Source organism: Triticum dicoccoides, chromosome 2B, assembly GCF_002162155.2.
Source record: "Triticum dicoccoides isolate Atlit2015 ecotype Zavitan chromosome 2B, WEW_v2.0, whole genome shotgun sequence".
NCBI lineage: Eukaryota > Viridiplantae > Streptophyta > Magnoliopsida > Poales > Poaceae > Triticum > Triticum dicoccoides.
Genome location: NC_041383.1, coordinates 356658388 through 356665757, shown reverse-complemented (window position 1 = coordinate 356665757; position 7370 = coordinate 356658388).

The window sequence follows — 7370 nt, the reverse complement described above, 5'->3', positions numbered from 1 at the left end:
GGGAGTAGTTATGGGTATCCCGACGTCGTGGTATCAGCCGAAGCACTTCAGACGTCAGCGACGGAGCGGCGCGCGCCGAATTGGACTGGAACGCCACTAGGCTAGGTCTGCTTTCGGCCGCATACGCAACGTGCAGGTGTGCTATGGGCGATGGGCCCAGACCCCTGTGCGCTTAGGTTTAGACCGGCGTGCTGGCCTCTCTGTTGAGCCTAGGTGGGGCTGCGACGTGTTGATCTTCCGAGGCCGGGCATGACCCAGGAAAGTGTGTCCGGCCAAATGGGATCGAGCGTGTTGGGCTATGTGGTGCACCCCTGCAGGGAAGTTAATCTATTCGAATAGCCGTGATCTTCGGTAACAGGACGACTTGGAGTTGTACCTTGACCTTATGACAACTAGAACCGGATACTTAATAAAACACACCCTTCCAAGTGCCAGATACAACCGGTGGTCGCTCTCCCTCAGGGATACGAGGGGAGGATCGCCGGGTAGGATTTGCTATGCGATGCTACTTGGAGGACTTCGACCTACCCTCTTCTGCCCGTTGCAAGACGAAGGTGACCAGAAGCGTAGTCTTCGATAAGACTAGCTATCCCCCTCTTATTCTGGCATTCTGCAGTTCAGTCCACTGATATGGCCCTTTACACATATACCCATGCATATGTAGTGTAGTTCCTTGCTTGCGAGTACTTTGGATGAGTACTCACGGTTGCTTTCTCCCCCCCTTTTTTCCCCTTTCCTTTCTTTCTGGTTGTCGCAACCAGATGCTGGAGTCCAGGAGCCAGACGCCACCGTCGACGACGACCCCTACTACACCGGAGGTGCCTACTACTACGTGCTGCCCGCTGACGACGAGCTGGAGTAGTTTAGGAGGATCCCAGGCAGGAGGCCTGCGCCTCTTTCGATCTGTATCCCAGTTTGTGCTAGCCTTCTTAAGGCAAACTTGTTTAACTTATGTCTGTACTCAGATATTGTTGCTTCCGCTGACTCGTCTATGATCGAGCACTTGTATTCGAGCCCTCGAGGCCCCTGGCTTGTATTATGATGCTTGTATGACTTATTTATGTTTTAGAGTTGTGTTGTGATATCTTCCCGTGAGTCCCTAATCTTGATCGTACACATTTGCGTGCATGATTAGTGTACGATTAAATCGGGGGCGTCACAAGTTGGTATCAGAGCCGACTGCCTGTAGGAATCCCCCTTCCACACTCCTTGGCCGAAGTCGAGTCTAGACATTACAAAAACTTTTACTAACTTGGCTGTGTGCCTTACGGGCCCACGTCGCCATCGGGTGGTACTAGGATCTTTTACTCCTCGACCTTTACTCTGGGACTCTGAACTCTTTTCTACTCGGGTTAAACGAATTTACTAACTCTAACATTAGGATCCCGTTACCACGTTCACCCCGAAGTTGGATAAGCCATAGTTATTCTGTAGGATAGCATTTTGAATAGTGCCCATGTTGTCATTTGACTCCATTGAAACATCTTTGTTTTCAAATGGAACCCGCGAGGCAGGTCGTGCGCCACACTGCGGCCGTTGGTGCCTCAGGATCACCTGTTGTGCTAGCTGATATGATGACCTATCTGGGTTATCGCTGGCACCCTGAGTACACCGTCTTTGAGGAGTACCAGGACTTTAACCAGGAGCAGTACCGAGCCATCGTCCACCTCTACTCTCGGGAGTATGACTCCACTACTGTGCTACACACCGCACATGGTGTTGGGGTGACTATCGATATGGCAGTCCACGATGCTGCTCATGCTGCTCTAACACGTCTTCGTGGAGAGTATCAGGCATTGGACACTTCCCCTTTCAGGCACATTCCTATCGCATCTGACGTTGGTGCGGAGGGATACTACACTGCCGCCTACTCCACCGTCACCCGAGAGCCCTTCCACCATCAGCGCCTGGTTCTGCATGTTGATGGGCTGGACCGAGCTAACAGAGCTCTTCGCCACGAGTTGTACACCACTCGTCAGCACCTTTACAGGGCTCTGACGCTGTTGCACCCCTTTGTCCGGTCTGGACAGCTGCCGCGTTCTGCGATCTACCCAGCCAGGACCGTGATGCCCCACGGTGTCGGATGGCCAGAGGTGGGAGGCTACTCTCCCGCACTTGGTCCTCTTCTGCCACCTGAGCGTCGGGTTCTACACCAGAGTATCCGCGGCCCCCAGGCCACTGACGTGGAGGACTATCCGTTGCCTCACTACCAGCTGTCAGGTTACAGCTACCTTCACAGTACCTCCTGGGACTGATGTAGTCTTGCTCATTAGTCTTAGATGCACTCGCGAGCCTGCGTGCCGCCTATGATGACTTAATCTATGTACTGAACTCTGTGTACTGAACTCTATGTCCGACCCCTTTTGTAAGTTATGCCGACTATCTATGTGGTATCTGTCGTGCTCCTTTCATTATGCATGTTTCATCATGAATGACTCTTGTCTATGCAAATTTCTCAATACTGAACTACCCCTGTTATATATTAGCAGGATGGTTAGACCAGCTGGTCGTGGTCGTGGTGGCAACTTCCCACCACCGCCTGAGTACATGGCTGGTATGATCCAACAGCTTGAGATGAATCGCCAGTTCATGGAAAACATGATGGCTCAGTTTCCTCGCCCCAATATGAACCAGCATCCAAACACAACCACTCTGCAGGATTTCATACGCCTCAACCCAAGTGTGTACCGCAGCTCAACCCAGCCGCTTGATGCTGATGACTGGCTCCGTGACATCACCTATGAGATGGAGTCTGCTGGTGTAGCCCCTGCCAGCTATGTCACTTTTGCTTCATTCTTTCTAAAGGGACCCGCAGCGCAATGGTGGGACAGCCACAGGCGTACTCTGCCAGTTGGGACAATCATCTCCTGGCCAGACTTTCAGGCTACCTTCCGTGCCCGCTTCATTCCTTAGGGAGTCATGGACCGGAAGAAGCGTGAGTTTCGCAACCTCACCCAAGGCAACAAGACTGTTGAAGCTTATCAGCGGGAGTTTCTGGACTTATCCCGCTATGCTGAAGAAGACATTGCAACTGATGCTCGCAGACAGCAGAAGTTTCGTGAAGGCCTTCAAGCTGACATCAAGCTCGCACTTCTAGTGCATGACTTTGCCGATTTCGCCACCTTGGTGAACAAGGCCATCAATGTCGAGACTGGTCTGCAGGAACACCAGAGCCCTCAAAGGCGCAACCGTGACACGGGCTCATCTTCGGGCCCGCCCTCGCACAAGCGTAAGATATGGATCCCGAACAGCATGTACCGTCCAAATGCACCTGCCCCAAGGCAGTCTTATGCCGCACCTCGTCTGCCGGCTGCTCCAACTAGGCAGCCGAGGCTTCCAGCTCCACCACCCCAAGCTCCTGTTCCTACCCCCGAGAATGGGTTGTGCTTCAGGTGCGGATAACCAGGGCACCGTGCTAGGGAATGCAACCAGAAACAGAATCAACTGGCCCTTCCAGCAACTGGCCGTGGCAACAACCAGGCCCGCAACAACAATGCCAAGTCTTATGGCCGTGTTCATGCCAATCACGTTGATCTGAACGAAGCTCAAGACCAGCCTGCTACTGTGATGGGTACACTCCTCGTAAATTCAGTACCAGCACTATTTGATACAGGTGCATCGCATTCATTCATGTCAGAAGATTTTGCATACAAGCACGATGTTAAATTTGAGCAGATGAACACTTCGGTAGTGGTAAAAAACCCCACGGGACAATGTCAGACCTCCATGGTTGGCATTGACGTCCCTGTGGAAATCGAAGGGTTGGAGTTTCGTGCCTCGCCCATTATACTGAAATCGTCTAACATTGACCTCATTCTGGGAATGGATTGGTTAAAGGCGCATACTGCTTCTATCGTTTGCGCCACTAAGACCGTCCATCTGCTACACCCTTCTGATGAAATAATTAGCTACGATGCTCATCTGGTTCGGAATGCCGAGGCCAGGCTTTATGCCTTAAACGCATTGAACGCTACACCTCTCGAGGGCATTGAAAACATTCCCGTCGTGCGTGAATTCTTAGACGTCTTTCCTGAAGAACTCCCAGGGATTCCCCCTGCTAGAGCTATCGAATTCGTCATCGACTTGAAATCAGGCACCACTCCTATAGCCAAGCGACCCTACAAGATGCCGCCGCATGAACTCCTTGAGCTTAAGGAGGAAATCGATAAATCTCTTCGAAGTGGTTTCATTCGCCCAAGTTGCTCTCCTTGGGGAGCACCTTCTCTCTTTGTCAAGAAGAAAGATGGGACAAACCGATTGGTCCAAGACTACCGTCCTATAAATCAAGCTACCATTCAGAATAAGTATCCTCTTCCTCGGATCAATGATCTGTATGATCAATTGGCTGGTTCATCAGTGTTCTCTAAACTCGACTTGAGGTTGGGTTACCACCAGATCCGTGTTCGTGAGGAAGATATCCCCAAGACCGCCTTTGTGACTCGTTATGGTTCATACGAGTACACCGTCATGTCTTTCGGCTTAACCAATGCTCCAGCCACCTTCTCTCGCCTGATGAACTATATATTCATGGATTACCTCGACAAGTTCGTCGTGGTTTATCTGGATGATATTCTGGTATTTTCCAAGAACGAAGAGGAACATGCTGAACATCTTCACCTCGTGCTGGAAAAGCTACGAGAGCATCAACTTTATGCCAAGTTCTCCAAATGTGAATTCTGGCTTCCCGAAGTAACCTATCTTGGGCATGTCATCTCTAAGGATGGTATTGCCGTCAACCCTGAACGAGTTCAGGCTATTCTCGATTGGACTCCTCCGAAGAACGTTAAGCAAGTCAGAAGTTTTCTCGGTCTCGCCAGCTACTGCCGTCGATTCGTCGAGAACTTCTCCAAGATTGCCAGGCCTCTGACTAACCTATTGCATAAGGGCGTCAAGTTCCAATGGACAGATAAATGTCAGGAAAGTTTTCAGGCACTCAAAGACAAGTTGACTTCTGCCCCGGTACTAGCTCCTCCTGATACTAAGAAGGACTTCATCATTTACTGCGACGCTTCCCGTCAAGGATTAGGCTGTGTCCTAATGCAAGAGCGCAAAGTGGTTGCTTATGCCTCTCGGCAATTGCGCCCTCACGAAGAGAACTACCCAGTTCACGACCTCGAACTTGCTGCTGTCATTCATGCGCTAAAACAGTGGCGACATTACCTACTCGGTAATCGCTGCGAGATCTTCACTGACCACCAAAGTCTGAAGTATCTGTTTACTCAGCCAGACCTGAACCTCCGTCAGCAGAGATGGATGAAGACTGTTGCAGACTTTGATTTGGGTATTTCCTATACACCAGGCAAGGCTAATGTAATGGCTGATGCCTTGAGCCGCAAGTCTTACTGCAACCACCTCCAGGTTCACAAAGTTCAGCCCTTACTCGTTGAAGAATTCAGAAAGCTGAACCTCCATATTGTTCCTCCGGGTGCACTCGCTCCCCCTCCTCCGGAGTTACGTAAGATGAACCTCCATGTTGTTTCCAGGGGTTCTCTCAATACCCTGGTTGCGAAACCAGATCTTGTGGACACCATCAAATGGATACAGAAATGTGATGATGAAGTCGAGAGGATTAAACGTTATCTCGCAGAAGGAAAGCCCTCATTCTTCACTGTGGATGACGCAGGCACCCTATTCTTCAAAGGTCGCCTAGTGGTACCGAGTAAGAGGGAAAACCTAAATCTGACTCCAAAAGTTATGAAAGAAGCTCATGATACGCCTTTGTCTATTCATCCTGGTAGTACAAAGATGTACCAAGACATCCGCCAGAGATTCTGGTGGTCTAACATGAAACAAGACATTGCTCGTTATGTTGCTGAATGTGACGTTTGCCGTCGTATCAAAGCAGAACATCAAAGGCCTGCTGGAACTCTGCAACCTATCTCTATTCCTGAATGGAAATGGGACCATGTTGAAATGGACTTCGTCACTGGATTCCCCAAATCGCAGAAAGGCAATGATGCTATTCTTGTTGTCATTGACCGACTTTCTAAAGTTGCACATTTTCTGGCTGTCAAGGAAACGATCACTGCTAGTCAGCTGGCAAACCTCTACATGACCAGAATTGTCTCGCTTCACGGTATTCCATTGGTAATCAGTTCAGACCGTGGCAGCTTATTCACTTCAAGATTCTGGGCAAGTTTCCAAGAAGCTATGGGCACTCATCTGTCTTTCAGCACTGCTTTTCATCCTCAGTCACAAGGGCAAGTTGAACGTGTCAACCAAGTTCTCGAAGACATGCTTCGAGCTTGTGTTATTTCCTTCGGCAAGAAATGGGAGGAATCTCTCCCGTATGCTGAGTTCTCTTATAATAATAGCTATCAAGCTAGTCTGAAGATGGCCCCCTTCGAAGTGTTATATGGACGAAAGTGTCGAACCCCTCTGAACTGGTCAGAAACTGGGGAATGTCCACTCTTCGGTCCGGATATTATCCAACATGCCGAAGAACAAGTCCGCATTATTCGCGAGAATCTCAAGACTGCTCAGTCACGTCAAAAGAGTAATTATGACCGTCATCATAAAGACATGGTCTATTAACCTGGCGAAAAGGCCTATCTTCGCGTTACACCAATGAAGGGTGCTCACCGCTTCGGGATCAAGGGCAAGCTAGCTCCTCGCTATATTGGCCCATTCACTATTCTCGAGAGGCGTGGAAAGGTGGCATATCAACTGGAGCTTCCGTCGAACCTTTCTCAGGTTCACGATGTGTTCCACGTGTCGCAGCTCTGTCGCTGCTTCAAGGACCCAATCCGAGCAGTGGACCATGAAGTGCTCGAATTGCAACAGGACCTCTCCTATAAAGAGCATCCGGTCCGCATTCTCGACCAAGCTGAACGCCACACACGTCAGAAGGCGATCAAGTTCCTCAAGGTCCAGTGGTCGAATCACTCTGAAGACGAAGCCACCTGGGAACGCGAGGATCGCCTTCGTGATGAATACCCCGCACTGTTTCCTTCTACCTCCTAAATCTCGGGACGAGATTTCTTGTAGTGGAGGAGATTTGTAACGCCCGGATAATCATGCTACAGTAAACTCACGTTGATGGTGCCGTGTCACCTCTGTCACTGTAGTTAATCTCAGGTTAATTCAAAACTGTTTTGAAATTCAAATGCAAGTTAATGATAACAATAGAAGTTTCCAAAAATTAAGACTAAAATGTTCGGTGATTGTCAAATATTACAAAGGTAATTGTGGTGAGGTAAACACATTTTTATAAAAGGCCTAAATAGTTTAGAATGATTTAAAACAGAAAGAAAATAGAAAAGAAAACAGAACAAAAAAAACAAAAGGCGGAGAAGCCCCCCCTGCTGGACCGCAGCCCAGCTGGCCATCGGGCCAACCAGGCCGGCCCAGGTCGGCCCCCCCACTCCTCT